Source organism: Haemaphysalis longicornis, unplaced genomic scaffold, assembly GCF_048455015.1.
Source record: "Haemaphysalis longicornis isolate Haplotype H1 unplaced genomic scaffold, Haemaphysalis longicornis Haplotype H1 scaffold_40, whole genome shotgun sequence".
NCBI lineage: Eukaryota > Metazoa > Arthropoda > Arachnida > Ixodida > Ixodidae > Haemaphysalis > Haemaphysalis longicornis.
The window spans coordinates 989,774-1,010,042 of NW_027526362.1; positions in this window are offsets into that span (position 1 = coordinate 989,774).

Consider the following 20,269-nt stretch of genomic DNA (forward strand, 5'->3'; position numbering starts at 1 on the left):
TACTGTCTTGTTCGGCATTATCCTGTATGTCCCGGCTACTGTACAGATCCCTATAGAACTCCTCGGCCACTGTGACTATTTTATCCCTATTTGTGATGACATTGCCTTGCTTATCCTTAGGTGCATACATCTGATTTTTCCCCACGCCAAGACGTCTCTTTACTGCTTTCAGGCTACCTCCGTTCTTTACAGCGTATTCGATCCTCTCCATATTATACTTCCGTATGTCAGCTGTCTTGCGCTTATTGATTAACTTCGAGAGCTCTGCTAGTTCTATTCTGTCAGCTGCGGTAGAGATTCTCATGGTTTGCCGTTTCCTGATTAGATCTTTCGTCTCCTGTGAAAGTTTACCAGTATCCTGTCTAGCCATAGTGCCCCCGACTTCTACTGCACACTCCGTGAGAATGCGTGTAAGGTTGTCGCTGGCTTCTTGTGTCGTAAGCTCGGCTTCCTCGTTAAGGGCGGAATATCGGTTCTGCAGCGCGATCCTGAATTCTTCTACTTTACGTCTTACTGTTTGCTCATTTATCGGCTTCTTTCGTACTAGCTTGTTGCGGTCCCTCCTCAACTCTAGCCTAATTCGAGATCTTACCATACGGTGGTCACTACACCTTACCCTTCCAAGCACTTCCACATCCTGCACGACGCCAGGGTTATCGCATAATATGAAGTCTATTTCATTTTTGTGCTCCCCATTCGGGCTCCTCCAGGTCCACTTCCGACTCTCCCGTTTACAGAAGAAGGTATGCATTATGCGTAGGTTATTCCGTTCTGCAAACTCAACTAGTAGGTCCCCCCTGCTATTTCTACAGCCCAGACCATAGTTCCCAACTGCCTTGTCTCCAGCCTGATTCTTGCCTACTTTAGCATTGAAGTCCCCCATAACTACAGTATACTGCGTTTTTACTTTAGCCATTGCTGATTCCACATCTTCATAGAGGCGTTCCACTACTTGGTCGTCTAGGCTGGATGTGGGCGCGTAGCCCTGCACCACCTTGAGCTTGTACCTCTTATTGAGCCTAATTACAAGAGCTGCTACCCTTTCGTTAATGCTGTAGTATTCGTCTATGTTGCCAGCTATGCTTTTATTGACTAGAAATCCGACTCCCAGTTCTCTTCTGTCCTCTAGACCACGGTAACACAAGACGTGTCCATTTTTCAGCACCGTAAATGCTTCGCCTGCCCTCCTAACCTCGCTAAGCCCTATTACATCCCATTTAATGCCCTCTAATTCCTCGAACAACACCTCGAGACTTGCTTCGCTAGATAAGGTTCGCGCGTTAAACGTTGCCAGGTTCAGATTCCATTGGCGTCCTGTCCGGATCCAGTGATTCGTAGCACCCTCTGCTGCGTCACAGGTCTGACCGCCGCCGTGGTCAGTTGCTTCGCAGCCGCTGGGGACTGAGGGCCGAGGGTTAGTTGGCGTATTCATGGGAGGTTGTGGCCGTTACTACACCAGGGTGGCCAATCCTGCTCTGGTGAGGGAGTGCATTACCGGCAATGGTCGCCGGGGTCAGGCCGCACCCCAAGCCCCTTTGTGCAATTCCATCAATGCGCGGATTTTTTTTTTTAATCCGGTGGGAATTGTCCGGCACCGGGATTCGAACCACGGGCCTTCTGCACGCGAGGCGGGTGTTCTACCTTTACGCCATCGCTGCATCTAGGTTGCTGCATCTAGGTTGCTTTTAACAGCCCGCAAATTCTTTATTGCCCAGCACGGAGTCACCTCCTCGAGTTACAGTCAATCGCGAGGTCTACCACAAGTATCCGTCCTGTCTCCGGTGTTATTTAAGTGTTCCTGAGCGAGGTGCCCGTTATTGTGGGAATTCAATCATATTTGTATGCTGATGATTTATGCTTTTTTGCATCGTCAAGGAATATACATTCTTTGCACCAGTCCCTGCAGCTGTACCTCTCGATCTTAGGATCGTGGCTAGATGGGCTCTGCCTATCCTTAAATGTCGGAGTGACCTCCTGGCATTCCCGGTTCAAGACCCTGTTTCCATTTGTGTGACATACCGACAGAAAATAATTCCACAAATTACATCCCTGAAATATCTAGGAGTGATATATGAGAGCAATCTAAATTGGCGTCCTCATATTGATTATACTGCGGCCAAAGCGGGGAGGGCGGTTTCACTGTTAAAAAGATTTTGCAACAAGAAGTCGGGTAAGCGTAGAGACATTCTCCTCATGCTCTACCACCTATACGTTCGACCTATTCTAGAATTCGGATCCATCCTTTTTTGAAGTCATCCGTTTTATAAGCTACGTCCATTGATTACACTAGAACGACAAGCTTTGCGCTTGTGTTTGGATTCGGGTATTGTACTGGGAGGCTCGCATCCTTCCCCTGATTCCCCGATTCAAAGTGTTGATAGTAGAGGCATACCTTCGTGTAATGGAATTGCCTATTTCAAGGTCGCAAATGGTCTTCGTTCACTCCCCATCGCCTTTTTTCGCTCAGCCATGGCCCAGGTACAAACGCCCGCAGGTGGTGTTTGTACAGTCTCTATTAGCCCCATTAAACGTCAACATTCTCTCGATTCCTTCCTTTGAACCTCGAAATGCGATGGTGGAAATTGATTTTGATAATATTTTCCCCTCCAATTCCAAATATTTGCCGGAGAAGACTATATCTGGTCTTCTAATCACCCATTTAGAGAAGTTTCCAACCCATGTGGTTGTAGCCACAGATGCGTCTGTTCAGGAAAGAAAGGCTGGTATTGGTACCTTTTCACCTGCACTTGACTGGGCATTTTCTTTGCGGCTACCCAATTTCACAACAATATTCTTGGCAGAATTTTTGGCGATTGCCCTTTCCATTAAAAAACTCAATGAAGACAATTCGAAAGTGAATATTGTGACGGACTCGCTTTCAGCCTGCTCCACCCTATCTAATCCAAGATTTACACCTCTACGCCGAACGCTCTCTATGCTCCTGCCAGCCTATGTAGAAGACATCCGCCTGGTCTGGGTTCCAGGACACAGGTGTATCCACCTTAATGAAACCGCTGATTATCTGACAGGTGTGGCATTGAATGGACCGCTGGTTGATGCTGTGCCCCCCATAGCCCAAGTTGTTGCATCCCAGTTTCGCAGGTATAGCTCGCTGGACAGCCTGCACCCAGACAGTATCTCTGGATGCCCCGAAATTGAGCGCCTCCGGTATGCGTGGAAGAGTGATGTTGTGCAGTCGTGATTGTGCGAGGTCACATTGACCAGCTTTCGCTGCCGTGTGCACAATTTGAATTTCTACCTTCACCGTGCACGCATAGCGCTTCGGCCCAATGCGAGTTTTGTCAAGAGGAGGAGACAATCGAACATTTCCTGCTGTCTTGCCGGCGGTTCTCCTCTATCCGAAATCGATTCCTGTAGGTTCCCCTGCGGCGCCTGGGTCTTTCCTTGTCTGTATTGAATTTACTGTCATTTGGGGCATCGGGTTTAGGTTTCTGCCACGGGGATGCTTGTCACACCCTTCACGCTTTCATTTCAGAATCCGGTCGCCAACCCTGTTAAAAGACACTTCGTACTTTCTTTCTCTGGTACGAGTAGTATCTGTTTTTACTTCAGTATGTCAAAATTGCCAACATCACTTCCCTCACACTCCACAGCTCTATTTTACCTTTAGTTTCAATTCTTGACCAGTTTCCCCAATCTGACTTTGCCAATCCCCCAGAGTGGGTACGCGCCACTGATTTTTGGTTCCAACCAACCAACCAATACAAAGGATCATCAGACTGTTTAGACCCGTAGCCAATGGCTAGTCCTGGCTCCAAATAAATCACGCAGTGATGCAGACTTTCTGTACAGAAAATTAAAAAAAACTAACACTCCAGAACACAGACTGTTGTACAACACTAGTACAAGCATTTTGTTAACATGCAATCTTTATGCCCAGCAATAAACTTTATAATCGCGATAGCTGAAAAAGGTTCACCAACACAGGCAAATCACTAAAATGGACATAATATCATCAAAAACAACTAACGAACATTTATGTAGCCAAACAATACCAAAACCGGTATTTCGAAATACAATAAAAATACAAACATTCAATGCTAGGCCAGAACAACTTTAACAATACAGAACAGCAGCACAGTTTTCAAAGATAGCACAACCCAAACAAGCATCCAGCACGTATGGTATTTCTGTGACCACTAAACAACACGCCCGGAAAAAAATTGCAAAGTTAACTCGAATCATTCAAGCTTAGATAAAACATTTTTATGGGTGTGTTAAAATTTTGGACTTTCTTTATTTCAGGTGGCAAGCTGTTTCATATTTTTGCTCCTATAAACGGCAACTGACTATCTCCGTACGCGTTGTTTGTGGGGGGCAGATTGAAATTACCAGACACAGCATTCCTTGTGGGCCGAGAAGTAGTGTAAAACAAGGATGCATTGAAAGGGATGCATTGATGCTATTCACACAGCTGGCGGTCTTTGCTTGACGCAATGCATGAAATGGTAATATTTGCATATCGTTAAACAGTGGTTTACTCGGATGATCATGCTTAAAGTATGTTATTATTTTTCGAGGTCGTTTCTGTAATTTCAGAATAGGTTCTAGGTAACTCTTATAAGTCCATCGCCAAGATTCAATGCAAGTGGATGAATGTGATTCAATGTGAGAGTGGATGACTGTGAAGTATAATGTTCGTAAAATGTCTCTATCGAAGTAGTCACGGGCCTGCAGCATAGCATAACATCCGGACGCCAACCTAGTACAAACTTCCGTTACATGGTTTTGCTAGTTTAAGTGGTTATCGAAATAAACGCCAAGGTACTTGTAAGAGGTTGCTTGAAGAAGAGAATGGTCGTTGGTAGCTATTATGATAGAGGTAACGTTTACGGTCTTGTTATGAGAAAGAAAAATTGTATATTTGGTTTTATTAGTATTAATTGTTAGTTTGTTGGCACAAAACCCTCTTGAAATTTTTAATAACTCTCAGTTTGTTTTACATTCAATTTTTTCGATATTGTTACCTGTAATAATTATTGCTGTGTCATCAGCGTACATCAACATGCCCGAGCAATGAAAGGATAAAGGCAGATCGTTTATATACAAAGAAAAGAATAAGGGAACAAAGACGGATCCCTGTGTACCTCCAGCTTGCATAGGCTGCGGGGAAGAACATACATTATTAATGCAAAGTATCTGGTACCGGTCATGAAAATATATTGAGAATAGGTCAAAAGATGTACCTCTAAAACCGTAGTGCTTCAATTTGCCTAATAGAATGGAGTGATCTACGGTGTCGAATGCTTTTTTTAAGTCTACGTACACGACAGCCACCAGACTGTTATTGTTTAGGGCAGGGTTAATTGCTTGTGTTAAAGAAAGCACCGCAGTTAATGTTGAGTACTGGGAACGAAAACCGTGCTGTTGTGGGCAAATTACGTGATATTTATCTAGGAATTTATGCATTCGGGCTACAAGAATTTTCTCATATAGATTGTTAAGGACGCTTAGCACGGATATTGGCCGATAACTAGATGGGTCAGCTTGGTCTCCGTCTGGGTAGATTGGTGCGACCTTAGCTTTTTTTAAAAGGCATAGGTACGTAGAAGCGTGCAAAGAATGATTTGAAATGTAACATAAGATAGGGCACAGGATATCTATGTTTTCTTTCAGCAATCTCGCCGTGATGCGGTCTGGTCCAGCAGCCTTATTCGTAGACATGTTTAATACAACAGATTCAATATCATTGGATGCAATGCCATACATATAGAAAGTGTTGGTTAAAGGGTGGCCTTGAAAGGGGTACTCCGTCGAATTTTCAAATTTTGCTGCCAAGGGAGGGCCGACGCTCGTGAAATATAGAATTAAGCTGTCAACAATACTTCTTTCTATGAATTCGGGCAGAACGTGCTGTTTTGGGCTGTTGCCAGTAACTTCTTTAACTATTTCCCATATTTTTTAGTGTTACCATTTGAGTGTTGTATGAGACGGCTATAATATTCTATTTTGCGTATTCTAATACCTGCCACTGATTTATTACGCATCATTTTATAATTACTTAGGGAGTACCTTTTGTGTTTATTCTTCTTCCATTTATGTTACCAGTAGTCTTTTTGTTTTAGGGTGGAGAGGATGTAATCAGTCACCCATGGGCACAGTAATTCCTGGTACGACCTAGTAGATATAGTTTTGCTGCTCTTGGCAATGACGCTAGTGAGATTGTCAATCAAGTTACAGAATTGGACGTTAACGTCGTCGTCGTATATTAAATTAGGGTCTAATGACAGAAGCTTGTTTCGTGCTAAAGCATAGTCTACTGTAGTTGAAGGTGCTGTTTTCTGTGGCTTTGGTTAGATCATGTCATTTCTAGTCAAAGAAGATAGGAAGGTGATCAGAAATGGGCACATCATGCAGGTCAGCTTTGGAATGTGAGGATACATGTGTTAAAATATGGTCAATTAATGGTCCAGATTCAGCCCTGTGTCGCGTAGGAACGGTAATAAGGTTCAAGTAATTATAGGACTCTAACAGATATGTGTATTCTTGATAAGTTGTAATAAAGGTATTAATGTTGATATCACCAACGATAACTACTTGGTTGCTGTGATTCGCTAAGTAAACAAAGATAGCTTCAAGTTTATCTAAGGAGGCAGCTATGGGTGAGTTGTGAGGCAGATAAAGCCCGCCAACAACACGAGAACAGTCGAGTCTTATAAGTAAAGATTCAATTCTTCGGAAACTGAATGTGATCGGCGATAGCTTGGAGTACGTGTGACCATTTTGAACAAAGTGGGCCGATCCCCCTCTCCTTCATCTGGAAAGCCGTGGATTTGACACGGCAGCGTATCCGGGAATCGCAATGTTCTCGCCTTTTTTTACCCAGGTCTCAGATGTAGCAATAATATCAAGAGAAGTAGTGTGCTGCGACAGACAGGCAATCAGCAAGTTGGCGTTTTTATTTAGGCTACTAATGTTGCTGTGAAATATCGATATACTATTTTTTGGCTTGTGGTTGTCATGCGCAGTTTGTCGAACCGCCATATGGCCGAGGTACTTTTAGGAGTTGTTAAGTGCTGACGATCACACAATTTAGGACAGGTCATCTTCACATGTAACGTGCACAACTTTCAAGTTTTCCGATTTCCCCATTAATACTTTGTCGTATGCAAACCAGGCGATTTTCTAGTTCTTTTCTTTTTTAGCCTGAATGCTCGTACCGAGCAAGACCTTATTTTCGGGGCATATGTGGGCATTCACATAAACTGCCTCAGTTCCTTGGAACCCGAAGGACGCTGCGTTCAGCCTGCTTTCCTTGGTCGCTTTCAGAATGCTGTCTCGAACCTGCTTCGCAACAAACTTCACTACTATGTTGGGCGGCCCGGATCCCTTGGTCGGCTCCCTATGTGCGGCATCAACATCTTGCCCGGAAAGTTCGAGCTTGAGACAAGTGGCAACATTCAGAACTATACCGGCAACGTTCTGCTCTGCGGTCAATGGTACTCCCTTTAGTTCAATGTTGTTCCGCCCACTGTATTGGTTTAATGCTATGATCTCCCGCTTCGTGTCCCTCAACTCTCTTTCCAGCCTCTGGCACTCTTTCTGGCTTCCCAGGCTACGGTTAGTAGCCTCGGTGACTTCCTGCCGGAGGGTCTTGATTGCGTGTTTAAAACCTTCAAAGCATTCATTTATGAATCCCAGAGACTCTTTAAAAGCGGCAAGCTCGTCTGTTGTTGTACTGTTTGAAGCAGCAACTTTTTTTATATCTGCTCCTAGGCTTTCCACTGCGTCAAGAATCTTGGCTGTCATTTCCCCGAACACCTTAGCTAGTTCCTTAAAGAAACCCGGTGCGTTTTCACTCAAAGCCTTGAAGAAGTTGGCCAACTCGTCCATTGCGCCGGGGCAATAGCACAAAGAAAAGAAAAAAAAAACACTAGTACATATATACACAAAACGTTCAGAGCAGACTGACAGTAAGGAAATGATTGAACATGGTGTAAAAAAGTAACCCACCTGCGGTACAGAAGCAGCGGGTTTAGCAGGCGATACGACTGCCAGTCTCCGCATACTGGAGGCAAAACACCAATACGTAAGCGATATGAACAGTGTTTTTTATTTAAAATACAAGGCTGCCTAAACTTTGCGATAGAACGCCAAAAATGCGTCCTGGGGAAAAACATCTTAACCTCAAAATACAACAAGCACCCGCGGCGACTCCTCGTGGCAGTGTTTTAAGTTTGAAAGCAACGAAATGGTCCAGTAAGCGGAACGAGCGGTGGAACGCGGCTAAACTTAATCGAATGAAGTAAACCCACAATGTATTTATCGTGGCAGAAGCGAAACGTGGCAGGAAGAACGTAAGAGGTGGGTGGGAAATAACTAATAGCCGCGGCGTCCCGGCTATACCAGGGTGATTCTATTTACAAAGATGGCGATGAAGAAAAAGGAGCAGCTCGAGCGAGAGCTGCTGCCGCGTGATGACAGGCACCGATGATGATAATCTCATCGGTGCAGCAATGATGACCCCTATAAATTTCTACATATTCCCCGGCCACAAAAAACACTCGTCAGTCCGTCTCCGTTGAGTACATATAGCCCACGTGAAGTCCACGTAGCCAGGTCAATATTCGAAGCCCTTCTTCGACGGTCTTGTACCCTGATGTCAGTTCAGGTGCATTTGCTGCGATGTCAAAATAGTGCCTTGGAGGCTTCGGCTTCTTTCTGGAGTTCTGGGCATTAGTGATACGATTTTTATTGTGACGTGCCTTTTTGTTCAGATGTCTTCTGTAGTGGATCGTTTTCTTTAGAAGGGATTGCCGAATACGTGCCGCGGCCATCTTTCGCGCATACCTTACAAAAACGTACTCATCCCGCTTTCCAGCGTCGTGCATCGCTTTTGCTTTTTGTGTCGTATCTTACCCTTGAAGCTCTCCAGTTTCGAAATCCATGGTCTCCCGCTCGATATATTCGCCATACGGAGATTCTGCTGGCGTCATGGGGTTCGATGGCCTTCTGCCGGTCTTGTTCGTGGACATCTCGGCCGACTCTTTCAATGCTCGCGAGAGTAAGGCGCCTTGAGTTTCAAGGTCTAGTGGAGACAATGAATATGTCGCATTCTCAAGTTCTGTTTGCGATGGGAAATGTGACTGAGCTGAGGTTTCTGGTAATAAGGCATGTTCCGCGGGTGTTTCCAAATCGTGTGGGTCGTAGCACTAATCAGTAATTGTAAAAAACTCATTGACGTTTGTTGATGAATGCAAGGTCTCCATAATTTGGCACTTTTCTTTGGTGTCACATTTCTTATCATTCAATCGGTAGTACAATCGGATCATAATATTCGTTATTTTGTCTTCATAGTCAATGTTGGTAGTAAATTCATCGCCGAAATCTTCGATATCAATAAGTTGTTCGATCTCGTTATTCAACAACCTCAAAATTTTTAGGCGTATGGTTTCAAGAGGATCTAAAATAGAATACAGATGTAAACCATCTTTGTAGTGAATTATCTAGAACCATTGGAATAATGCACAAAATTGCGCACCTTATTCATACTTGGTTGAAAATACAATTTTACCATACTTTGTTCTATTCTAAACTATGCTATGGTGGAGTGGTATGGGGCACAACAAGTGCCCACAACTATACCAGGATAATTAAATTGCAGAAAAAAGTTCCCCGAATCTATATGAATTACAATGGTCCTATGATCAACTTAAGAACAGAGCCCCTCTTTTTAAAATATAGCATGCTCAGAGCAGATCAGGTTTATTCTCTAAAACTACTACAAATTGGGTACAACGACAAGTTGGCCTTGACAACAGACCCTGAATCAGCTACGCAGTACTCACTCCGATGCATAACAAGGCATGCGCCCAAAGCGAGGACAAACTACGGCAGACAAACCTTCTTGTTTCAGAGCGTCAGCATAATTAATAAAACTATAGGAATAATTATTTTCTCTTGCGCTCCCGGTGTGTTTAAGAAACAAATAAAAAAATCCATGTTAGAAAATAACCTATGTTATACGTCGTAGAATACTAATGCATGTGAATTTACACTGTTACCGTAACAGTGGATATTGTGGTTTTTATTTCTTTTTAAATTCGACTTGCGCTAGTTATTCCGGATCTTGGATGTCATGACGATTATCCAAAGTATTTTATCAACCTGTGTAGGAACAAATTTAGTGCTGTATAAGTGTGTGTATATTGCTTATGTATGTCACAAGATTTATTTTTTCTGAGTGATTTGTGTTTCATTATATGTGTACTTTATGGCTGATGGGAGGCAATGTGACGCATGCGATATCTCGCGAGTGCTTTTTCAATTGTCTCATATTTATCAAGGTATGTAACCTTGCGCCTGTGTCCGGGGCAGTTGCCTCGTCAAGCCGCCTGAACCAGCGGCTTCTTGCGGCTGCCCCCTCCTTTGTAAAAAAAGGAAAAAAATAAAGACTTTCGAAAAAGAAAAAAAAATTCAACTTCATTTTTCCGTAGCTGGCTCAGAAAGCTTGTTAACACACCGCCAACATCAGTGATCGTTACGGACGAGTCTAATATCGCTTTTGCGTTTCGACACAGTTCTCCTGCGATTAACCGCCTGTTTTCTCTTACATTCGTAAGTTCGTGGAGGCTCATGGTACATTGAAAAACACCCTGTTCGTGCATCAAAGGTAGTTCGTTTTTCATTGCGCGATGCGCTGCGACACTCCCCTCACCTTCTGCAGAATCACTTTCTAGACCCATCGAAGAAAATCCTCAAAGGGGAGGATGTCTCGTCGTCTAGTCTGCCCATCGTGTCGGTCGGCCATGGGTAGCACCATCGTCGATAAGCGCATCAAACGGTCCGTCGTCGGCTTCGAGGGGTCCTTCTTCTGGTAGGCCAAAGTTCGGATGAATCTGAATCGCACTGGGCTCTTCCCGGATTTATCGGCACCAAAAATGCAAAATGAGAAGAGACCAATAGCCGCGATGTCCCGGCGACAGGATGGTGCTTCTATTTACAAAGATGGCGATGAAGAAAAACGAAGCAGCTCGAGCGAGAGCTGTTTCCCCGTGATGAGAGGCACCGATGATGATAATCTATCTCATCGATGCAGCAATCATGACCCCTATAAAGTTTCTGCACTTAGAGAGGGATTCGCGTGGCATGGGCAACAGGGGACGACATTTGCCGCCAAATGAGTAGATAAGCGGACATTTTTTGCTCTGCGCAGACGCGATGCTTCACGTAGCAAATCAGAAAGATAGCGGTCTCTCCATACCAAGAGTATCGGCAATTCGCAGCCGTGACGTTCGTGGGGACCTGCCGTCACCGGAAGCTGCTGAACATGTAACAGCCGGATAGGAGTGGAAATAACTTCAACCCAATTGGTTTACTTTCTCGACCATGCACCTGCAAGGCGCGAAGCATCACTGAAGCACTCGTCACTGGCGGTTGTGCAATATGATTTGGCATATGACGTTTTCAGTACGTCACCTGCTCGGCAATAAAAATCAAAGGAAATATTGGCCGCGTATCTGCTCTCGTCACTGCAAGTGTCGTCGAAAGACGATAGTAGTTTGGCGCCCGTGCCACGTAACTGCGCTCTCTGCTCCCACCCTGCACACTCTTCCCCTCCACGCGTTCTTCTCTCGGGATGAAATGAATGGCGATATGTTCAATGTAATTCAAATTTCCCGACTCTACCCTTACCGGTAAAGTCATTCTGTATCAACTGCACCTCCGCTCTCCTCTGCAACACCCGCAGGCCGATGCGACTCAGCTTCCCCATGAGATTCGTAAGGTCATTGATGTGCCCCACTGCCGCACAACATGCATCCGACTCATTACGAGACTCGTACGGATGCCCGAGCGAAAGCGATTCCTAATCAATACAGCCGAAACTCTGCCACAGTCCATACAGACGCCGCTTCACAACCGGCCCGAAGAGCTAGGACCACTGTGGTTTCTACTAGGGAAGACCTTACTTGTGCATCAATCCCGCCAACCACGCTCTGCACGCGTGAAGAAGCGGCCATCTCCCAGGCCATTGCACAAACGTCTGCAGAAATAATCATAACAGACAGCCAACAAGCATGTAGAACCTTCTCCAGCGGTTGCAAATCACGCCCTGCCTGAACAATTCGTCTCCAGCATCCTCCTCGACATCCCGTAAGAATTATTTGGGCCGTGTCTGGCAACGAAGCTGCCCATTAGCGTGCCCGAGAGTTGACCCACCGGGCAAGCCAAGAGTTCAGCGTGCAGTCGCAGTGCTGCCCCCTCTTGTCATTCCACGAAATAACCTAGCATTACCGTCTGGAACGAACACTATATCCTCCCTTGCAGAAACGCCTCACTAAAGAACAAGTGCGCCACCTCCGAGGCATCCAATCAAACACATTTCTCTACCCCACCAGAGCCCATATTCTGGGCCCCACCCTGTACTCCTCCCGATGCCGCTTATGCGAAGCTGCGGGCACGCTCTACCATATCATATGGGGCTATGATAAGAACCCCCACCTACTCCCCCTGCCCTTCCCCTCCCCTGACCACTGGGAGAGAGCACTGTCCGGCTCCGACCCTGACGCCCAGCTTTGGCTGCTACAGCGAGCCCAATAAGCCGACGGACTCAAGGGGTCCTGGGATGAGGACTCTTCCCCAGGGATGATTACTTTAGAGACAAGTTTATTCCTTCTCTCCCTCCCACTGTTGGGAGACCACGCAATTTTATTTATTTTTTGTTTCTTGTTCTGTCAGCAGTTCTTTTCTTTTTGAGTTTGATTTTATCTTCCAAGAGCTGGAGCCGTTCTGCCCCAATTTTAATGCGTTATTTTTTACCTGTGTCGTAAAAGTCAACCCAATTTGTACTATTAACTAAAAGAACTTGGGTGTTCCAGTTACGTAATTACAGTTTGCCTCAATCTGCCTGATGTTTCCTTTCCACAAAATAACGTGGACATGTGTGCCAGTACTTTATAAAGGTTCAGCCAATGTATGCACCGTTTTGAGAAATCGTTCGAGCTTTTACTGTCAGCCTGAATCAAGGGGTAGACAGAAAGACCTATTTCCGCTTTTAAGCAGCCCAAGCAAGACTAATGTCTTTAAAACAGTTTACTTTGCAGATAGCGTTTTTTTGGTTGAAAAAGGTGAAGGCGCTTATCGAAAGTGTTGCAGAGTCTCTTTAATAGAGGGTTACGTTGCTATTACGGTGGGCATCTTCGATGGCAGCGACTGCTACAGCGCGGCAACAATCCTTCGCTTCCCAATCGTTCCCACTCTGCATGCACTGCAGCCTACAGATGGCCTTCCGTGGCCAAAGGCCTACGACTCCATTTTAAAGGCTCCTTCATGCGTACCCAAGCAGTTTCAGCAATGTTGAGGCACGCTCCTCTCGGCATCTATGCACGCTGCTCCACGCCGCTTGGGCGGTGGTTGGCCTGCACCGAGCATGCAGTGTGGATGGGGCCTCGTCCTGCTGGAAACAGGTATTTCCGTTCGGGGAGAGGCCAGTTGCAACGTAAGAAAGGACGACAGTGCCCGCAGTTTGGCAGTAGCGCGCTACAGCTAAGGACCCGTGGACGAGAAGCAGTGGCCGTCATTTCTGCTTTGATTAGGCACCTCAGACGATGAAGGTGTGTCTACCGCAGAAAGCGACCTGCTCAAAGCAGCCATTCTGACAAAATACGCGTCTTTCGTTTGAATGATTAGTGTTTTTAGTGCCCCCAGCGCTTTTCCGGAAGGAAACGGTGCTTTATTCACTGAAAATGAATGAATTTAAGTGAAATTTGTGATTCCCTCATCAAATCATGTGTTTTTCTGGCGTATGCAATGACACTTCAAGAGTAGGTCCTCAAGCTAAACCTAGTGTGCTGCGGAGGGAGCCTTGTTTATTGTTAGTCAAGCTAGATGGCACCACAATACCGCAACGGACCTTTTTCTGCATTCGGTTTGTTATTTACAATATTTGTAACTGGCTTGTTTTTGTTGAGGTAGAAAATAATCGTTTCGTAAAACATGGTGTTCGCACGACCAATATAGTCATGTCAGGCACCATCGGCTACGCCATTCGGCCAGTGTCGTCGGAGACAACCTCAGAGCGTCGCAGTGATGCTCAGCTAAAACAAGCACGGGCGCGCAGTACCACCAGCCGTACGCCTCACTACTTCTATTTTAAGGTCAATTTTCGTACCTCCCACTGTTTAGCCTCCCGCCCCCCCCCCCCCCCCCCCCCGTCATGCTGCTAAAAAAGAATGTGCCCTTAATTGAAGATCAAGTAGCTCGTCCGGCAAGCTTATAAGACCTGCCTAATCTGCGTTTGCTTTTGCGGCCTCAACCAATCGCAGGGCTGCCACATATGCAATCATAGGCTCTGTTGCGGGAAATGAGCTAGCGGGCCGCATGGCCATCCCATCTTTCCCTAATTATATAGCTTATTTGAGCGAGGTTACGTTAAAAGTAGTGTCAGTATGACTCTAACAAGGAAATCGTTCGTACGAATCGAACTTGTGTTTTGTATGTATAGCCCCTTTAACGTAGAGGTGGTCATGGCTACAAGTGAATACCTGATACCTTCGGGGATATTACGCGCGGCAATACATTTGAAGAGTCGGTTATGTTTATGCAGAGCGCTGCTCACCGCCGGGGCATGCAAACACAGAGAAAAGTACATGTTTCCTTCACTGAAAAGTGTATTTTGTCTCAATACAAGTGGTACCAATTTTATCAGGAGCTCAAATAACTGACGGAGATGTGAAGGTTCAAAGATGAAACAGTGGCCACGGCACAGTCATTTCCTGGAGATTTTTCTTTAACGTCACGGTATCTTGTTTGTGAGATTGCCGACCGCCGACGTAAGGCACCGAAAAGAAATATGGCTGGGCGGTGGTAGTGGCGCCTTTGCTTCCGTTTCATTGTAACACTTGAATGCTAACGTCCCGCTAACATACTCATAACTGTTCTTTTAGTGCTGGCCAATATTATGTCACTCGTGCCCATATTACGTCGCTACATAGAGAAATTTTAAAGTTTTTAATATATTGAGCGTTTAATAAAATACAAAAGGGCTCAAAGGGAGTCTACTGAGTTGTAAAAGGTTAGGTCTACCAAACTGAACAAAGTTGCATTTTGTATTCACGGCCTCTTTAGGATAAATTCCAAGACGGCAAGCTGCCTCTCTCTGTTCAAATTTCGCGGTAAGAGCAAAAAGCGCAAAAGGTAACTTCACCGAACCACCTCTAATCCTTTAACCATTCCATCTGGCTCAAAGCAGGGAAGGGTGCTTGTGCACGGCCGCTCGATGGAAACAAGGTCCGGCGAGCCGAATAAGCCTCTCCGTCGGTGACAGCGCTAGTTTCTTTTTCCGCCGCAGCGTCGGCTCTTGGCGATGGTCATCGAGGTCCCAAACATTGGAAAAGAATTAACTAAAAAAAAAACCGTGGAGCGACTAAGATTAACTACTTAAACATGCACGGGGGAGATCACGGGAAAAATGGGCAGACGTTCGCTGTCAACAAGAAAAAGAAAAAAACCTAAGTATATGCCTTTACAGAAACTTTTACAGAAACTTTTCTTCGAGATTTAAAAGAACCCCCAGCAATGCATGAATATATATGGAAAGGCTGTAATAGAACCATAGGTACTAGGAAAGGCGGAGGTGTCGGCATGCTTATTCAACAGGGAGCCAACTGGCACAGAGTAAACGAGAACTGCGAAGAACATATGTGGGTTAAGGGCACATTAGGGGGAAGAGAAACGCTGTTGGGAGTCGTCAACTGTGGTCAGGGGATGACAGTGAGGTTAGAGAAGCGAATTAAAAACTGGTAGGCCGCATTAAGTGGGACCTCGGTCAGTTAAGACAATCCGGAGAGGTGATTCTAGTGGGAGACATGAATGCCCACATTGAGGACCTGGACGGATACACAGACCGCAACGGCAGACTTGTACTACTTATTTGTGAAGAACATCATCTCATTGTAGTAAACAGAGAGAATAAAGGTGAGGGACAAATTAACAGGGAACGAGGGGAAAATAAGTCCAGTATAGACTACAGCCTCCTTTCAGGAGTAGTGTAAGAAAGGTTGACTCTAATGGAAATAGATTAAATAGGTGCCCACAGCTTAGGAAGTGACCATAAACAGATAACTTTGACTTTTCGAAAAATGGAAGGTCGAAACCCGAAAACGGTTGTTCATGACTTGAAATTAAACGATAAGCAAGGCTGATATTGCCAAAAGCCTGGAGACGGAAGTCGAGAGACAACGTACGAAAGACTGGGAATACAGCGAGCAGATTGGTTTCATTCAAGGAAAGAAAGGGAACGGGAAAGAACACAACTACTGGAAAGGAAAAAGAAAACCTACAAGCTGGTGGAACAAGCAAATCAAGGAAGCTATAACACAAAGGCAGCAAGCATGAAACGTGCACAGGGAGGTCAAGTGAGTGGGAATGCAAGCAGAGGAAATAACGTTGTAGTGGAACTGGTACCGCCTGAAGAAGCTGGAAGTACAAAAACTTGTATAGCAAAAACTTAAACGAGAAAGTGAGAGATGGGTCTCGAATAGGCCGGAAAAAGATAAAGGCGCATCGCGAAAGTTTTGGAACATTGTAAACGAACTAAGGAAAAAGGCCGAAGAAGTACAACGTCATGTAATAAACGGTGAAGGCCAGGTACTAAAAAGGGAAGAGGCGGTATTTCACATACACTCAATGATACAAGAGAAGTTCAGAAGAACGGAGAGAGGGCTACAGCATTTATGAAGTGGGGGCAACTGAGGTGCGTACAGATAGAGAGCTAAAGTTGGAGAGAGAGAGAGAGAATACATTTATTGAGCGTCTAAATTGGGAGTGGTTCCTTATTCACTGGAGCCCATATGATGTCATGGCCGCCTGCGCCCGGTCGACCAGCGCTAGCTGGGTCGCGAGTGAGGAGCTGGACATCAAAATCTCCCATTGCTCTCTAAAAGAGGGGGTGGGGGGATGGAGGAGGGGTGGATTTTCTGAGCTGAAGTCGCACTCCCCAATTATGTGGCGGAGTGATCCTGGGGCATCCTAGCCTCTCTAAGGAGCAGCAGACAGTCTTTCGCCTCATTCAATCTGGATCCTTCCCCCACCCAACAAGGCTGCACCTCAAGTTGGAGAATCTAAACTGGCAAAAAGCCGAAGACAATGTTCCAGCTAATACGGTAACAGGGACGGATGAAATTCCTATACGGCTGGTCAACCTACTGGGCCAAAAAGCAAGGCACAACTGGTTCTAGCAATCGAAAAAGTGATAAAAACTGGGCATGGGATGGCAGCAGCGACAATGGTCGCTCAAAACCCGTTCTGTCTTTTCACCCAGTTGGCCCTCGTCATCGGAACGTGCATTCCTGTCTGCGTGGTTTCTACTGCGCACGTACCCCAGTCCGGCATGTGCCACCCTCAGGATGCTTTCAGCTGTGTCGGTGCTGATTTCCCGGGCCCCCCTCACCTACTGCGCTATCCGACACCGGAGCATCTGTGGACGGCCACAACGGCATCGACAGCAACAACTGCGGGCTACATAAGCTTGCAGTCAAGGCATCACCCCTTCAGTGGACATGGGAAGGCAGCAGCGACAATGGTCGCTCAAAACCCGTTCTGTCTTTTCACCCAGTTGGCCCTCGTCATCGGAACGTGCATTCCTGTCTGCGTGGTTTCTACTGCGCACGTACCCCAGTCCGGCATGTGCCACCCTCCGGATGCTTTCAGCTGTGTCGGTGCTGATTTCCCGAGCCCCCCTCACCTACTGCGCTATCCGACACCGGAGCATCTGTGGACGGCCACAACGGCATCGACAGCAACAACTGCGGGCTACATAAGCTTGCAGTCAAGGCATCACCCCTCCAGTGGGCATGGGATGGCAGCAGCGACAATGGTCGCTCAAAACCCGTTCTGTCTTTTCACCCAGGTCAGTACTTACTGTATTCATTCTAGACGGTCAAACAATGTATGCTTGCTGCTATTCCCATGCCCACATGTTTTGATGTGTACTGTTTGCGAATGCGTTCATGTCGCGAAACTGCTGTTCTTAGGAGGTGACGTTGAATTGAATCCTGGTCCCCCAAAACCTGATCCCAGTGTACAACATACCGAAGTTCTTTCCGCTATAGAGAGACTAACACAGCACCTTGATGAGCGGCATGATAACCTTCTGGAAGCTATTGAAGAGGTAAAAAATAATCAGAAAATCTTGGATGGCAAAGTGTCAGATTTAACAACGCGACTATCAAATCTCGAAGAAAAGGTCAACGCTTTTGATAACCTAGCCGATGAATCACATTTAGAATGCTTGGTTTCTTCAGCAGTTCGTTGTGAGAACGCTGCCCTACGCGCGCGACTGGACGACTACGAAGATCGCTCGCGAAGAGACAACTTAATATTCTACGGAGTTACTGATACGGCCGCCGAAACATGGTCAGAGACAGAGCAAAAGGTTAGGGAAGTTCTTTCAACCTACAGTTATCTGAAGAAGCGATATCTCGAGCCCACAGGCTAGGATCATTTGTGACTGACAAGTGCCGCCCGGTTATCGTACGCTTTACATCCTTCAAAACTAAAGACACAATTTTTTTCCAAAAAGCGAAGCTGCGTAGTACTAATATTAGCATTGGCGAAAACTTCTGTAAAGCCACGCGAACCGCCCGGAAAAAACTGATCGAGTTCGGCAAAGCTAGCGGTGAGCAGTTTTCATTAAAATACAACAAGGTCGTCATTAACAAGAAAAACTACGTGTACTGCTCCGTCACCGACAGCGTGCTGGCGATCGATCCAGTTGACAATAAAAACGAAAGTGAATCAAACACGCACCATTCTGGCTCGCCCGTTCAAGCAAGCCCATAGCAAAAACCAAGATCGCGGCATTCTGTGAAGCATGATTGTTCCTTTCTTCTGTGTAATGTAAGAAGTGTGATGGGCAAGCGAGACGCTATCTCCTCTCTTATTGATACGTGTGCCGCAGACGTAGTTGTGTTAACAGAGACGTGGGTTTTCGCGAAAGTTGACAGCTCTGAAATTCTGACTTGCGAGAAAAAATACAAGTTCTATCGCTGCGACCGTGGATCGCGTTCCGGAGGGGGTGTCCTTATAACCGTTGCAACTGAACTAGTTTCCACACACATAGCCCTCGTTTGCCCTTTGGAGTTAGTTTGTGTTAGAATTCGTATACAAAATAAGGATGTTATCATTTGTGCGTGCTACCGGCCCCCTAATGTTTCTGCTGGTTTTTCATCCGATTTGTATGATGTTCTTAACACGCTGCATGTAAGGTTCCCTGCCTCACATACCATTCTTTTAGGTGACTTTTTTTCCCCGACATCAAATGGAACTTGCCTTCTACGTTACCTGGCTCCGGCAATTCTGAAACCGCCTCTTTTGTTAACGCTTGTTTAGAGTTTAATCTCACCCAGATGGTAAATAGCACAACCCGCATCACGGCTACTAGTTCCACCATATTAGATTTAGTGTTTTCAACTAACCCCGATCTCATACAGTCCCTGTCAATTGTACCAGGTGTCAGCGACCATTCCGCCGTTCACTTTAATGTACCGAACAGAGCGTCCAAAATCAGCAAGTCTACAAAGCTAATCAGAGACTATGGAAGGGGTGACTACGAGTCAATTAATACCGAACTTGAGTTTTTTTCACAAGACTTTCTTTCTAGCTTTCATGAACGCTCAGTGAATGAAAACTGGATACGTTTCAAAGCTAAAATCGCTGAACTTACTGACCGCTTCATACTGCTCCGTAAAATAAACGAGAATACTCAGTCTGCCTGGTTCACACCTACTTTAAGACGGCTGCGAAACAAGAAAAAGCGTATCTTTCGGAAGGCTAAACTGTCAACTAACACCGAAAGATGGCAAGCATATCACCGTGTTGCAGACGAGTACGCACGCGCTGTCTCGCTTGCCAAGCAGTCATACTATCAGCAGACGTTGCCTTCTCTGTTAGGAAGCAATCCTCGTAGATTTTGGCAGGTAATCAGTGGAGATAACAAAAAACATATTGATCTAACCTCTCAAAATGATTCCCTTATTCCAAGTGAAAACTGTTGTTTGGCTCTTAGCACTGTATTTTCATTATCATTTGTTAATGTGGCGCCTACCTCAGTTCCTGACTTGCCTGTTTATAACTACGATACAATGGAACCAGTGTACATTGATTGGATGGGAATAAGAAAACTAATTCAAAACCTTAAACCTTCCTCTTCACCCGGTGAAGATGGAATTCACCCCAAATTTTTAAAAAACACTGAAATTTTCGTTGCCATTATATTGTGTAGAATATTCTCTCAGTCTTTAGAATCCTG